Raw genomic sequence first — 17,151 nt, 5'->3', positions numbered from 1 at the left:
CAGACAGTGCCGTGTAAGCTGGTGCATTGTTGTAATGCAAGAGCCACGAATTGTTGGCGAAAAGTTCAGGTCGTCTAACTTTTTCAGGCAGCCTTTTCAGGACTTCCAAATAGTAAACTTGGTTAAGTGTCCAGTAGGTACAAATTCATAATGAATAATCTCTGACATCAAAAAAGGTTAGTAATGTCATTGCAACAGGTTCGCGAACTTAACTGTCCAACCTCGTATAAGGCACGGCTTATAAGGAAGCAAGTGAGGACATAAGGGGGAATAAGAAATGATAATAATAGGCTTACAAATACTGGTGGTGTCAAAAGATTAGTGGAGTCAGGATACTAGACAGAATATGCTGGAAAGACAGAGTGGTGACTGAAAAATGAGATGCTTAAAAACTGAGAATAAGGAGATACGGCATGGAGATGTCAGGGTATAGTGAATAAGGTCAAGGGCAAGCTCACTGAAAGGAAGGAAAGAAAGAAGTTCAAAGTTCGGAGAGGGTAGGGGTTTGGATGGATCATCTATATATGAATGTTGCAATTACCAAAAAATATGATAGGGAAAGGGTAGGAGAGAATAACAGTGAGTCAGGAATTCTTTATATATTTTGGATATTAACCCCTTATCAAATGCATGATTTGCAAATGTTTTCTCCCATTTTGTAGGTTGCCTTTTCACTTTGTTGATGGTTTCCTTTGCTGTGCAGAAGCTTTGTAGTTTGATGTAGCCCCACTTATTTTTGCTTTTGTTGCCTAAAAAGGGTGAATTTTATGTTACATCTTCACAATTTAATTGTGAATTACATCTCAATTAAAAACTAGTAGGTCACAGTAACAAGGGAGAACACAGGGAAATAGAAAAGGGCCAATGATGGAACTCTGGGAAACACCAACATTTAAGAGGTAGACAAGAAACAAGAACTTAGAAAGGGGATTAAAAAAGTTCAAGAAGTAGGAAGAGAACTCAGATAACAATCAAGTCCAAGGAAACAGTTTTTAAAAGCAAGAGGAGATAGACAAAAGTACTATAATTAACAAAAAAGAAAACAAGGATAATGTTCACTTTTACTAGTAATAATGAAAATTTAAATAACAATTCCTCGTTTTGCCTAAGAAAAAGTTTTTAAAAAACAACTTTATTGAGATATAATTCACATAACATACAATTCATCCACTTAAAATATATAATTTAATGGCTTTTAGCATATTCAGTATTTGCAACCATCACCACTGTCACTTTTACAAGATTTTAATCACCTCATAAAGATACCTGTATTCTTTAGATGTCACTCCGTCTTTCTCCAACAACCCCATCACCACCGTCAAAAGCAATCACTAATCTACTGTCTCTCTCTATAGATTTACGTATTCTTGACATTTCACATAATTGAATGATATTACATGACCTTTTTCCACTGGTTACTTTCACTAAGCTAATCTTTTCATTGTTTGTCTATGTTGTAATATTCCATTTTATGAATAGACCACAATTTGTTTATTCGTCAGTGGATAGTAAAATCACCTTTTGGCTATTAGGAATAATGGTATGAACACTTATGCATATGTTGTTGTACTGACAGATGTTTTCATTTCTCTTGCATAAATTCCTAGGACATGGCATTGTTGTTTTGTTTGTTAGAGAAAGTTTTAGCCTCGCTACATAGCAAAACTGAGCAGAAGGTATAGAGATTTCCCACATGGCTCCTGCCCCCACACATACACGGCTCCTGCCCCCACACATACGCTGCCTCCCCCATCACCGACATCCCCACCGGGGTAGCACACTAGTAACTGATGAACCTGCAATGACACACGAGGTCTGACAATTAAGTTCGCAAACTTGTTGCAACGATGTTGTTTTACCTTTTTTGATATCAGAGGGATTGTTCATTATGAATCTGTACCAACTGGACAAACCGTTAAGCAAGTTTACTATTTATTTGGAAGTGCTGAAAAGGGTGCGTGAAAAAGTTAGACGACCTGAACTTTTCACCAACAATTCATGGCTCTTGCATCACGACAATGCACCAGCTCACACAGCACCATCTGTGAGGGAGGTTTTAGCCAGTAAACAAGTAACTGTATTGGAACACCCTCCCTACTCACCTGATCTGGCCCCCAGTGACTTCTTTCTTTATCCGAAGATAAAGGAAATATTGAAAAGAAGATATTTTGATGACATTCAGGACATCAAGGGTAATACGACGACAGCTCTGATGGCCATCCCAGGAAAAGAGTCCAAAATTGCTCTGAAGGGTGGACTAGGCGCTGGCAGCAGTGCACAGCTTCCCAAGGCGAGTACTTTGAACGTGCCAATAGTGACATTCAGCAATGAGGTTATGCAGCACTTTTTCGAGGATGAGTTCATGAACTTAATTGTCGATCTCATATATCATAACCACTCAAAGCCCATTATGGTTCATTCTTAGTGTTATACATTGTACAGGTTTGGACAAAAGTATAATGACATATATCCACAATTACAGTATCATACTCAGTATTCTCCCAGCCCTAAAAACTTTGTGTTTTGCCCACTCATCCCTCTTCCCACTCCCAACCTCTTAAAAAGGTGTCTGAAAACCTAAATTGCTGAGGATGTGAGGACACAGGTAATCTATTCATCAATGATGATAAGCTCACAATTCATAGTCAATATTCAATGAATGCTTGTTACATGCCAGGCACTGTATTAGATGTTAGGTTTCCAATAGAGAACCAAACAGACAAGGTCTGTGCCTTCAAAAATATCACAGAAATAAATATACACCGATGGTGCACAACTTACTATGATCTGAATTATGATTTTTTGACTTTATGATAGTGGAAAAGAGATACACATTCAGTAGAAACCATACTTCAAATTGTGACCTTTTCCCGCTCTAGCGACGTGCAGTCTGCTACTCTCTCGGGAGGCTGGGCAGTGGAAGTACCGCTGCAGCTCCCAGGCAGCCATGCAATCACCAGGTAAACGACCAATACTCTACGGTGTACTGTGTTGCCAATCTTTTGTGGATAGGAGTTTGTGTTTTTGCAAGTCATCATGTATACAAAATGCCATCTGTGTCTTCTGCTGCTGGTAAGAAGAGGAAGGCAATTACAAATCCTCCTCCACTTTCTACAGGGTTATGTCCTGATAACGTAAGTGTTCAGAGCACATCTGAGGTAAACCAGGTGAAGCTATAATGTTCGGTAGGTTAGGTGTGTTAAATGCATTTTCAGCTTACAATATTTTCAACTTACAATGGGTTTATTGGGACATAACCCCCCCCTCCCCCCATGTTGGGGAGTATCTGTACTTACAAAGTGTGACAACGTTTAAGGAAATGTAAAGTATCCTGAAAGAGAGTAAGAGAGATCAAATTTTGATTTGAGAGCCAGGCAAAAGCCCTCTGAACAAGTACAGAAATAATATTGAAGCTGAGAACTAAAAGCAAAAATGTAGTCAGGCAGAGGGGGCAAGAAGAAAGTTTTAGGTGAATGGCAGTTTGTGCAAAGGCTCTGAAGTGAGAAAGTCACTAAAAAAGGGCCAGTGAGAAGAAACACTGGGAGCAAGGAGGTAAGTGTGCGAGATGAGACAGGAAAGGTAAGAACCTGAAAGGTCATGTTAAGGATCATCTATCTGTTCGCCGTCCTCCAAACTCTTGATATACTGATAATCTTTCCTTGTTCTTTATTTTCAGTCTCATCTCATCCCTCCGGCTTCTTCCCTTCAACTACAAATATGCTGATTTGATTTCTCTCCACTAACCAAAAAACAAATTATTGGGTGGCATAACTATGCATCTTCCACTTCCTATATGAAAAGGAAAGCTCCATGCGAACACAGATTTTTGGTCTCCCCCCCCCCCCCCCATTGATGTATCCTCAATACCTAGCACATTGCCTTAAAGTATTCAATACATATTGGTTGAATGAACACACACAACATGCACCCTTCCAATAAAAGGCTGGTGTTTTGAAAAATTTCCTGGAATTAAAGAAATATAGAACAGTTAAAGAACAGAAGTAACCAGCATTAAGAGATTAAGTTTATCAATTCTGGCCTCTATAACGAGGCAATCTACTTAAGTGTGTCAACCAACTATAAACTGATAGAAATACAGAAATAATCATAGCATAATTTATTAAACTATGTTCAAAATTTGGAAAAATCCCAATCTATTAGTAAGGCCGTTCAAGTTAAGTTAAAAACTATAATGCTTATTTTTAAAAATTTTTTAATCAAAATATCACTTTTCCTCATAATCAGAAATAACACATGATATCTTATTTTTCTATATTGGCTATCAACACTAGCGCTTAAAAGGTTTTCATTATATATCTAGACCTCATAAACACTTTATAAATTAAACATGTGACTTTTTATGGGCCATTTAACTTCAGAAAAAAACATTCTACAGGCACAGTATGAACTCCATAATCCAAGCCAGCAAATCTCAAAAACGTATGTTGCATACTGTGTGGACAAGGCTATGAGGAAACAGGCACTTTTACAGGTAGGAAGGTGAATTCGCATACTCTATGGAAGCAAATTGGCAAGATCTATCAAAATTAAAAGTACACAATTCTCTGACCCAGAGATTCTAACTCTAGGACTTTATTCTACAGATACAGAATCGTATGCAAGAAATGACAAAAGTTCAAGATTATTCAATACAGTATCGACTGCATTGTAGCTATAGATTGAGAGCACAATTGTGGTAATATTTAATCACTAATACAATACAGCTACGAGAAAGAAAGAGGCCATTATTTACGTACGCAAAGGTTCTCCAAGATACCATTAACTGAAACAAAATTAAGAAGCACCAATGTGTACAATACAGCAACAGCAGGGAAAAGGTGTATGTTTATACATATCTGTATAGATACACGTATACAAACACACATTTGCTTGATTCACAATGCAAAACAAATACCTCTGCATGAATATAGAAGAACCTAGTAATACTGGTATCTCTTTGGAGAAGAACCAGGTAGCTTGGGGGCAGGAGGGTAGAGACTTTCCAATACATATCCTTTTGGAACTTAATTATTAACCATGGGACTATACTACTGTTCAAAGCAGGTAATTAAATGTAAAAACAAAGTTAAACATGTACAATAAAAGCAATGACACACACCTTGTCATGCCATACTCTTCATGATTGGAGGATGAACACCAGTTTTTTTCAGAATGTCAAAATTTGAATAGAAAGTAGTGAAAGAGGGGCAGCTGGAAGGCTCAGAGCGTGAGCTCTGTACAACAGGGTTGCCGGTTCAATTCTCACATGGGCCAGTGAGCTGCGCCTTCCACAACTAGATTGAAGGACAATGACTTAGAGCTGATGGGCCCTGGAGAAACACACTGTTCCCCAATATTTCCCAATTAAAAAATAAATTAAATAAATAAACAAGTAAATGAAAGACAGTAGTGAAAGAACAGCACAGCCAGAAGTTCATGTAATCACTGGTTCAGCAAATACCGTGTTTCCCCGAAAATAAGACCGGGTCTCATATTAATTTTTGCTCCAAAAGATGCATTAGGGCTTATGTTCAGGGGATGTCAGCCTGAAAAATCATGCTAGGGCTTATTTTCTGGTTAGGTCTTATTTTCGGGGAAACATGGTAGATAATTAAGCATATAGAAACCTTGTGCTAGGAACTTGAGTCTGACCAGACAATAAAACAGATAACAGAACCCCATGAAGCGTTTGACAGTCAATAGAGAAAGCTTGGAAAACATAAAGCAGGGGACCCAGCGTAGTCTAATAATCAAAGAAGAATGGAATGTTTAATAGAGGCAAAAAAGAGCAACAGCAGGTAGCTCGATTCGGTAGAAGAGGCGTGTTCTAAGAGCTCAGGGTGCCTGGAGTGCCTCAAATCTCAAATAAGTGGCAAGAAATGAAAGGAGAGAGGGAGGTCAGATTGTCCAGCGTCTAGAGTAAGCTATTACATGTTAGAGTTGAGCTTCACCCTAAGGGCAAAGAGGTAGAGGAAGTGATCAAAAAGTTTTAAACAGGTGATCAGGGGTCAAATCCCTATGTCTGAAAGGGTACTCTGCATGAGTAATCTACACAAAGGTAGAGACACCTGTTAGGAATTTGTTGCAACAACACAGGCAAGACATAATGCTAGCCTGACCAAAGTTATAGCGGAGGGATGGAAAAATTGTACGGACTGAAGAAGTACTTCCGCAGTTAAATCAGGAGAACTTGATAGGATACGAGGTTAAGGATTCAAAGAAGACATTTAGGTTTCTGATTTGGGCAATGGTATGAATAAAAGTAATGAGAAGAAGTAGATTTGGGGAGTGGGTGATGGGTTCAATATTGGACATGCTGAATTTGAGGTATTTATTTGACAGCCAAGTGGTAATCTACTAGATACACGAGCAGTACATGTCTGCAGCCAGCCTGGGCTAAAGGGAAACATTCAGTTCACCCGGAGAGAGAATACTGCGTGAGAAGTACTGCAGTTAGGACCAAGTCCTGAAGGGCACTAACATTTAGAGGACAGAGAGGAAAAAGCACCTGCAAAGGTTAAGGAGAGGTCTGACTGGTAGGAGGAAAACAAGTTTGATTTACTTTTAATTTCATTAAGAAATGGCTCTTAATGAAACCCAAAAGAGCACGTAAGATTAAAAGCAATGTATGGCTCTGTTAATAAAACCACACCCCAAAGAACACACCAAGAAAATACATATATAGTATTCAGGGCCATGTTGTAGCCAACTCTCAATTATCAGCTGTAACTGGGACAAAATAGTAAAAATGCAACCCATATATTATTCCCCAAACAAGCTCATACAACAGTTTTATAAAACTAATGATCACTGAACCTAGACAGGCCCCAAATTCGTCAATTATGCCAAAGGACTCCTAGCGAGTTGCTATAATCTGTTGTATTTTTCTGACAATATAGCTGCTCATCTAATAAGTAGCGTCCTTTCACGTGATAGCATATGTACTTATCTAAACTTTTGAAAGTCCTGTGAGCAAGGAGGTTCTAAACTCAGGCAATGACATAGAGACTAGGAAAGACCAGACTTTTTCAGAAGAAATTATAAAGCCACAGAGCACAGAGCACTTGCATTGAGTGCAACAGCTATTTAACATGATGTTGTAACTGACATAATAATAACCTTCTCTAGGAAAAAGTCTTATATCTAGTCCCTCAAGGGCATCAGATGAAGGCACACATAATGGTCCTGCAGCATATGCTAGTAGGATTAACAAAAACAGCTGAAGGCAATCTATACCTGTGGGGGCAGAGCCCCAGAAAGTAGTTTCCAGGCTCTCAGCCTCACATAGACAGGTGCTGGTTCAGGTAGTAAATGGCCAACTGTGATTGCATGGCCATCAGCTGTGGCTAGTTGGCCGTCAGCTGTAACCAGTGAGCCATTGGCCACTAATATAACTGCTGTGGCTACGAAGGAGAGCCGAGGAGAGTGGAGGAGAGTGAAAGAGAGTCGTCGGTGGGTTGCAGACAAAACGGACAGCAGGTCGCACGTCCAGTGAACCCAGCCTCCAGTGAGACCGTAGTGGTATGACTCCCCTACCTATGGCTCCGTGGGTGTTCCTTTTTGGCCTCACCATATCCTGCGTTCTTATGTGGGGAGCGGGAGCAGAGACCCCGCAGGCCGTCCCGCACGACAATACCATAGAAAGTAAAATGAACGCATTATTTCATTAATGTACAGACTTCCAATGCCTGGAACGTCCACAGCACACAAAGAATTCTAAAGGATTTGGAGTGCAGAGGGCTTTAGAGGCAGACAATCTATGTTCTAATCTCATTTTCTATTTATTTTATGTATGACCTTGGACAAATCAAATTCCTCATTGTAAAAATATAAGCAAGTTTTGATCAACAGCAGTATTTCATAAAAGAGCTATCTATAGTTAAATTCTAAGACATACCTTACTAATCAGTGCCTCTAGTTTGTTCCCATTTCCTAAAAATCATATAGATAAATCAAATCACTACATCCATTTCTCTTTAGTGGTCCATAGTGAACTACAGGCTTAAAAGTACTACCAAAAAAGTTTCATGCTGTTTGTACTCTCAACTCACGTTTTACGACATGACACATAATTACATTTACGACATGACACATAATTACATTTCATGCGCACATCTTACAGCAGGAAGTCCCTATAGTTCAACAAAAACAGATACAAATTAAAAACAAAAAAAAACAGATACAAATTTGTTTAAATTCAACCCTGGGTGATCTCAGAGATGAAGCTTCTAGACAAACTGGACATTTGTCATGACACCTGTATTATAGCCTCAAATGTCCATGGGCTGAAGTAAAGAAATGGGGCGAAGGCGGCTACGCATATCTGAATCCTCATTATAGCTCATTTAAAAATTTTGTCAGCAAACCCCAAATCTTTCATATTAGCCAACAGGCTACGCATAACAAAAAAGAGAAAAATTTACCTTAATCGCAACCCTATATGGTTGATCCTCATTATTAAATTATCAATTATTGTCATTCATTGGTCCATTATTTCAAGTGTAGCTTTGACTTTTAACAACCTACTAAAGTTTGCATATCCCCCTTTTAAAGCAGATTTATTTTTTTAGAGCAGTTTTAGGTTCACAGCCAAATTGCGCAAATGATACAAATTTCCCATATATTTCCTGCTCCCACATACCCGTAACCTCCCATAGCATCAACATCTCACACGAGGTATCTTGTTAAAATTGAACCCACATTGACACATCATTAATATCCAATGTCTATACATAGTTTACATCAGGGTTCACTCTTGGTGTTGTATCTTGCTTGGATTTTGATAAATGTGTAACTTGTAGCCACAATTACAGGATCACACAGAATAATTTCACGGCCCTAAAAATCCACTGTGCTCTGTCACTTACCTTTTTTTAAGTCCTGATTTGCAAATAGCAGTTAAGAGATTCTAAACGCCAAAATGACATTCAGAATCTTTATGATGAAAAGGGAAGGCAAAAGCCAGAGCAGAAAAAATTAGGCCAAAAATAAGAGCAAAGGAAAAGTAAAGGAGAGCAGCTGCATTTCACAAATCAAAACACCTGACCCCTTAAAGAGCTGAAGCCTGATCCTTTAAGTACTGTTTTTCCTTCCCATTCCTTTCCAGGAATTCTGAGAGTGTCTTGGCTCATACACTATGAGTCTTCTTAAGTAGGCAAAGCAGGTAGTTATAGTCTAAGTAAATTCCTGATCAACATATAAACATTTACTGTAAATGACTCATACGTTAGCCTCACTACACCACATCCATGTATTAGGGCAAAAAGGATAAACAGTCCGAGTTGGATGCTCTCTTTGATGTTACATTATACACAAGCTCTACAGCTCTCTATAGTGTATTCATGAATAGGATTAGCTTGATTAAGCAGAACTGAAGAGACTTTATAATCTACACTCAGACTTTCCAAACCTTAAGTTCATTCCTTTCAACACATCTGTCCTTTATTCAGCACAAGTGATACAGCACCAGGTAACATCAATTGTGTGTGCAGTGTTCTGTATCTCATCTGTTCCTTAATCATTGCTCACCCTCCTAGACTGATGTAATCTTATCCATGCTACCTCTCCTTTTCAGGACTACTGTCTTAATCTATCACTAATCACTAGCTAACTCCTATTACTGCTTTTAGGAGATTAAGTGCCACAGCAGTTTCCAAGTGTCCTAGAAATTCATTCCAAGATGCCTTACCTTACCTTTGTTCCCAAGTCTTTAATAAGGTGCCCTAGATTATCCCTCCTTCCTTTTTTCCCTCATCTATCACCCTCCCAGCTGTCTGTTTTAAATGCCCTTTACCTGACAAGCCCTCCAACCCTAGCTCAGGGGCCTACCATATGTAGTGCCATAGGCATGGAATGCCTCCTTCCCCCCAAGGCAATCTACTGGTCATCTTCCTCCCACTATTTAAACTTCACTTTCCATGAAATGTTGTCAGATAACTGTTAGGAGATGCTACTTTTTCTAAAATAATAGATCACAACCCTAGGTGCACAATGGAATTGCCAGTGTATGAGATGTTTAAAAATAAAATACTGATGTCTGGGCTCCATGTCAGACCAAGTAAAACAGAATCTCTAGACAAAGGAACCAGATATTGGTGGTGATGGGGGCGGGATTGTTTGGTTTGGTTTTTTTTCCCCAAAGTCCCCCAGGTGATTTTAATGAGTCTACCCAGCCTAGAAACAGAACTCCCACAACTACATTTATCCAATATGTTCTCTAAATATATCCATATCCCACATCCCTAAAATACACTTACCAGATAGCCTTGACTAATGCATATAATTCAAATATCTGAAATGGCCCTTTATAAGGCTTAAACACTGTACCAGCAGTGTATATACTCTGAGCATAGGGTTCCTGGTTCCTCTTCTGTAAAATAAGGATGATACACTTTCTACCTCACAGGGTTGTCATGACAATCAAACAAGATACTGGATACTATACATTTAGCAAAACAACTGGCTTATAAGGGCACAAATGTTAAAACCCTTTAGGTAGCAAGAGTAACACCAGGATTCACTTTTTAAGAAAGAAACAAAATTCAAGTGGCAGTATGAAAGATATAAGTTATCTGGATGAGGCTGAGTAGATAGCTGCTGGCCAAGAGTTGTAATCAAAAGGGTCATCCTTTGCATAGTGCAGTCACGCAGTATATTTCACCTGAGTATGTCCCATCCTGATCTTGTCTATCCTTTACAAAAAACTTTTATAGGTGAAATCTAGTTAAAAATTAATGCCGAAATCAATAAAAACCTGGAGAAAAAGTCTTTGAAAATAAAATATATAGCCCAGGGAGGTGTCTGATACTTACAGTTCCTTGGCCACAGTGTGTGGGGAAGTTTTTCCCAAATTACACAGAAGCACCAACTGAACTCTCCTTCGTTGGTTCCTGTGTTTACAAGCATACTAACCCAGGATATCTAGAGAGAAAGCTGCTGCCAGACGCTGGTCGGCCAGTAATTTAAAACTGAATAAACCAGTTAAAAGTTATAAAGGTGGAACTCACATGGGTATTAGAGAATAAAAAATAGGCCAGTAATGATAAATAATGCCAATTTCAATTGACTGACAGGGGCTACCAGGACTGGTGGTGTGCTGTATTAAGAATTGTGAGGCTGAATATGGGTTTATCAGGAAAGTATGCCATGAGGGATAATGGATATTGGTTACGGGCAGACGGGGTGAGAGGGGCAGCATGTACGACATATATATTCTATCCAGAAGATTCAGAAGTTCAGGAGTCTAACTAAAGAGCTTAACCTAAAAAGGGAGGTGGTGATGATGTACACACAAAATGACATACTTCTATCAGTATGAATCACACTATATACCAATCATTTATTTATTTGCTTTCTAATGCAAGAATTGTGTGTGCTTTATTCTTTTTTGTGTATCCAATACCTATTAGAATGCCTGATATGTAACAGGCTGTTAATAAAAGTGCACTTAGTTAAATCTGCAGTAAGAAAACAGAAATATGAGATATTTTGTGATAACGGCATACTCATTTATTTAAGGTATACACCAAAATACCCTCACACCCTAGTAAATGCCCATTTGAACTGCATGCTTGATTATAGTAGGTAGTGAGAAAAATAAGGAGCACCAAAAATGAGAAAGCCCAGGGCAAGAACTAGATTTAGAAACGTGACTTTTAAAAAAGGGACACCTTCCCTCATTTTATTTTTAGGAGATAGTAACAAAAGTTAACTTAAGATTAACCAACAATGAAATGATACTCCATTTCATTCGGTATAAAGTTTCACTAGACAAATCCCAATGACCATGAACTTGAATTTATTTAGTTCTCTATATTAAGTACATGGCACAGCATGTATTACATGTAATAAAGCCCTTATATATTTAATATGGTGATGTTCTAACGTCTATTTTCATTTAGGTACCATAATATCATTAGTATTACTTTAATCAAGAGTTGGTGTGTGGTGGAAGGGCAACCTAACCTGTACTTGCTCCGCTACTGGACCCCAAGAGTGAAAATTAGTTTTACCCAAGGCTTAAAATTATATCTATTCTTAATTGTATCTATTCAGAATTATGATCTCAAAACAAATAAACACCTTAAAAGATTATTTTAGGTTACAGGACAAAGGTGTGAAAAGCAAAGTGGGTGCCTGAATCCAAGAATTAAGCTTTGCAAAAGATTAATGTAATTTTAATGACAAGTAAACTCGTGACTAGAAAGAATAAATCCAGATATCTCTCAAGGAATCCTATTCTGGATTTTCCACACTCAGGGCCTCCTTCCCTATTTGAATGGACACAGTTTTAACTGTCTCTTTGCTATTTTCTTTCGCTTTTTAAAAATTATTACACATAAAACAAGTTGACATATAGCCTGTTCCAGCATTCCAAAATTTTTGTCATGAGAATCAAGTAACTGGACAATGAATATAGATTCCTGGTTTTCTGTGGTAATTCTGGAACCAGCAAATAGCTGACTACTGAAAAGGGCTTTATAAGCTCACTTTGCTTAACTTTAATCCTTATAGTTAATAAAATGCCAGCATTCAATTTGATCTCACTAATCTGCCAAGTTTTAAGCAATGTCATCAATTGTAGGTTTCCTGAGCCTCTTCGGTAGTAGTGGAAAGAATCTTACTTTAGGGGCTTCTGTTATCTCAAAAACAAAAAAGTACACATAATATACAACTTCATACCATCATCAGCAAACATTTGGCAGCAAATGAAGAGAGAGCTAGGAGTGAAAGGACTTTTGGTCCAGGCTACAACTCTTATTAACCATGTCATCTGTCAAATAATCCAACCTCAGATTCACCTATAAAATGACGAATTTATCACCTTCCTACCCTGCTTACCTAACACAGTTTCTGTGAGGATCCAATTAGACAACCTGTTTGGAAAACTATGAAGGCCTAACGAATACATAATACAGAATGATTATCATGCTAGTCACCATGTGAAAGGAAATTATTAATCCACAAATTCCCCCATCCCACCCTCTCCATCATCAGTCACATGACTGTACTTAAAGAACAACTATATTGCTATGTGTGTGTGTGTCTTTTTTTTTAACCTAAATTCTGTCTATTCTCCAAACCCCTATATAATGACATGTAAAGTATTAATAGTAGAAGAATAAATGGGGCAGAGTACACAGAGAATCAGGCCATTTAAAATCTCTTTTAAAGATTGCCTGTCATAAACGCCAAAATTCCCAATGTGTCCTTTGAAATCTTCAATTTCCCCTGGATTGCAGATGCTTAATTAAAGCACTCTTTTTTCCACCAACGTTTAATTAAAAAATAGGAATATTTTCCTCCCACAATTTTGTTTTGTGACCTTCAAACTATACCGTATCACTTTTTCATTTTTTCTTTTTTTTTTTGGTTTCAGGTGTACAAAACAATGTAACAGACATTTACACCCGTCTCAAAGTGATAACTCCCCCTCCCTTAATCTACTATCCCTCTGACATCGCATATAGCTGTTACAATTCCATTGACTCTATTATCAGATCTTTCCAATACAGCTCTATAACACTGCTCTCTAGTGGCTTTCTCATGAGTGAGAAGCAATTCCCTACATCTTGATGGGGGGCAGCTGTAGAAAGCTGTATGTGGTTCCAAACAGAGACTTCTCTCTTTACTGTCACAGTTCTTGATAGTCTGGTTTCTATGCCACACAAGCTGTATGAATCTTGACAAGTCACTTATGGTTGCTTGGGACTCAGTTCCCACATTTATAAAAATGAGAACTATATTAACTCCAAGGATTTTTCTGGTTAAAATAGTCTATGACTCTCTTCAGATCACCTATATCAATACTGTGACTAACAACCCCAAAGAACAATCCCGCCTTAATTGCAGCTTCCAAACATTCGAAACATTTCTCATCCCTCCCCTAGTCCCCAAAGGGTAGACACAGCTACTATAGAACACTTAAAAATGTTTTAACAGTGCAGTTTTTAAATTTCTCAATAAAGACTATCTAGCTATATAACAGTAAGATTTTAGTTTAGTTTTTAGTCACTGGATTCTAAAAAGGAATTGAATCAGAAAGATAATAGGAACACATATACAAGAAAATAAATTATACATGAGTGTCCATTTCTAGAAAGCAGTCTCATTTCATACCAGGTTATCTCCTGTGGCTGGGAACAATCTCAGGAGTCCAAGCCTAACTCCTGTCACTTCTAACCACAGGACACTAGAAAAGTCAGATACGCCTTAGCAGATCACTCAATTTCAGTCAAGTCTGGGGATCTTGAACTGAAAGGCCCATATGGGATGTGAGGGCCACAGTAGAGAGGTGGCAACACAGGATGAGCACAGATGGAAGGTCTCACTTCCTATTAAGAGTTCCTCCAAATAGTTAATTAAAATAATGTGTGAAAACCCAAAATCCAATAATGAATGATTCACTCAAAAACTACATGCAAGGAGCTCTGCTATGCACATGGGGATACATAGATGAATTCAGGGAATTTAAAAGTCTATTAGTATTTTAATCGTATAACACCCTGGTTGAAGTGGGTGTGGGTGGCCTGGCATCCCTCCATTGCATTCTCCACACCATGCCTTCTCTAGTACACTTTGAAACATAATATTAAGAGAAATATACCCCAATACTAATACTTAAGGAAATCTGCTGTCTCATGAATGATACAGAATGACTTAGGAATTTAGAGGCTGACTTGCCATCTGGTTTTAGTAATCAGTGAAGACTTACTGGGATTAGTTTTGAGTAGGGTTTCCAGGTGGGAATTCCCGCCCATTCTCAGGAATGTTTTTCGCTTTCCAGGTCCAGAATCCTGAGATATAGACTGTTTTCTATTCTCCATGATGAATCGTTTCCACAAAGTGACGGCCGATACTACCAACCACCTGGGTTCAAGGAGCCGATTTTCCCGATTTCCCGACCAACTTTTCTCAGGATTTGGGAATGGAAAAGCGAAAAAAATTCCCAAGAATGGGCAGGAATTCCCGCCTGGAAACCCTAGTTTTGAGCAGGGTCTTGAAAGATAGGATAAGCCCATTTTAGTTTACCTATTTGCCTTTGGAATATGTTTTATTAATACACGAGCATCACTGATGAAAGAAGCATGCTCTAAAACAAGGATAAGGATCACCATTAGCAAGCATCAGGCACCAACTAATAGCAGCCTGGAGCAGTCCTCCTTTACTCATGTAATTTCCATTGTCTCAGGCATTACATTAGTGCTCATCCAACTACAAAAGTTTATTTTTGTTACAATAACCTCTAGTGCTTTATCCAATAAAGACCTGTTATAGAAGTGGGAGGAAACAGAACAGCTTTTTTAAAGTGAAAAAGGGAAACCTTGAGGGAGTCTCCCAGACATTAATTTCGCCTGTAAAACACCACCACCCATTGCAAATGATCATTCTTTTCAAGTCCTCTACTTATCTTTACCTTCCACCAACTCCACTACGCATCTGAGGTGCATTAATTTGTACATGACTACAGGTCAGGATAATACAGTGTGATGACTTCCATTATTTCTCATGGGCAAACTGCTTTGAAATCTGATTTTAGGTTACTAGCATTTATGTAAAAACACAAAGCTCTCATATGCCTGGGTTTCTGGTATAGGAAGAAGGTGAAAGCTGAGAGTATTAAAAGCTTTTATCCTACAACTCCAAAAGAATCAATAAAAAGATGTTAGTCCAGAAAAAATAAAAACATACAAACCTTTCCAATGTCTTATGATACCGTATTTTTTGATAGATTTTACAGGAACAGCTATAATCATACTTAAAGGCTTAGAATGTAAAGAACTTACATATTTTATTGCACCCCCAAATTTAAAATAATATGCAAATCTTACTTTTGCCAAGTACACAGTGAACTTGCATTCACCTAAGAAAGAAATGACAGTAATAGCAATGTTTAAGGAAAAGTAATTTGAAGACAATATACAGAAACCCCAACCCAAGTAATGGAGCCATCTCTTTCCCACTAGTGTCATCGGTAGCTAAAGCTCAAAGTGGTGTAATTTATCTTTTCACAAACAGGATAATGATGCTTCCAGTTGTTAATACAAATTATCTCAAATGAAGGGAAAAAAATCATTATATAGGATCTTCCAATATGTCATACAGATAACGTGAAAGTCAATCTAGCTTCACATAACTTGGTTAAACTCAGTAGAAGCCAAGAGGGTGCGGATGTGATAGCAGCATCACTCCTGACAAGGCTAGAGGATAATAAATAAGCCACAAATAAAAGGTATGGGTAATAAGAGAGATGGCGTCAAGAACCCCGCACACCTATATGTGTTACACACCTCTAATTCTTTCAATATTCGGACTGAACGAAATTTTACTTCTTCCCTATTATGGCTTTCTCCTTTACAATATAAATTATTTCCAAGGCTGGCTGGCGTCTCACTCTACACCCCAAGCTACTGACATAAAACCTTTTCCCCAAGAGGAACCTATAGAAAGATTATTAAGCCTAAAGCCTTTTTTTTTTTTTAAATTAAGCATGTATCTTCACCTCGTCTTACACTTTCCTCTCGGTTACCTCTTCCGATGGTGTGAAAACAGCGACATCCAGTCGCTCACCCCCACCCTCTAAGTAGTGCCTCGCATTGACTAAGCTCATCCCCCTTTCCCTTTCAGTCTCAGCACCTTTGAGAACCTTATCGAACACTTCCCATTGCGCCCCCACCCTTATTCACGGCTGAGCACGATCTTCTCCGCATCCTTCTTCCAAAGAAGGGATCAGCAAAAAAAAAAGAGGCATTCTCGGGAAACGAAAGCCGAAGAACCCTGATAGCCACAAGGCAGTTTAAGCCAACGGGCATGGCCTTCTCCTTCCACCTCGGCCTCTGACCAGTAGGGTTCTCTACAACTGAAATCACTGGTCTCCACGCTCACCCCAGCCCCCACCCCTCAGAGATGAGGCCGGAAAATGAAAAGGCCGGGGTGAAACGCGAGGGTGGCTCATCACTCACCAAGCCCGCTCCCCCCCCCCCAGCCTCCAGCTAGAGTCCCCTGGGAGGATGGAGATCACGGGAGAAGCGAGTGGCCCTGGGCCCAGGACCCTCCACTGCGTCCGCCCGAAGCCCCCTGAGACACCGCTCGCGACACCCGGGCCTTACCCCACAGCCTCCCCTCAGCTCAGACCCCCGCAGGGCCCCTCCC

General features: G+C 38.9%; 1 protein-coding gene across 4 annotated transcripts in view; it reads right to left on the bottom strand.

Annotated features, from left to right (window-relative positions):
• KIF2A (kinesin family member 2A) overlaps positions 1 to 17,151 on the bottom strand; it is a 62,390-nt gene that overhangs the window by 44,594 nt on the left and 645 nt on the right. The gene's annotated exons all lie outside the window — the stretch shown is intronic.

This window comes from Rhinolophus sinicus, chromosome 3 (genome assembly GCF_057876585.1).
Source record: "Rhinolophus sinicus isolate RSI-liver-muscle chromosome 3, RSI-T2T, whole genome shotgun sequence".
Taxonomy (NCBI): Eukaryota; Metazoa; Chordata; class Mammalia; order Chiroptera; family Rhinolophidae; genus Rhinolophus; species Rhinolophus sinicus.
This window is presented reverse-complemented; position numbering and strand designations above follow the sequence as displayed.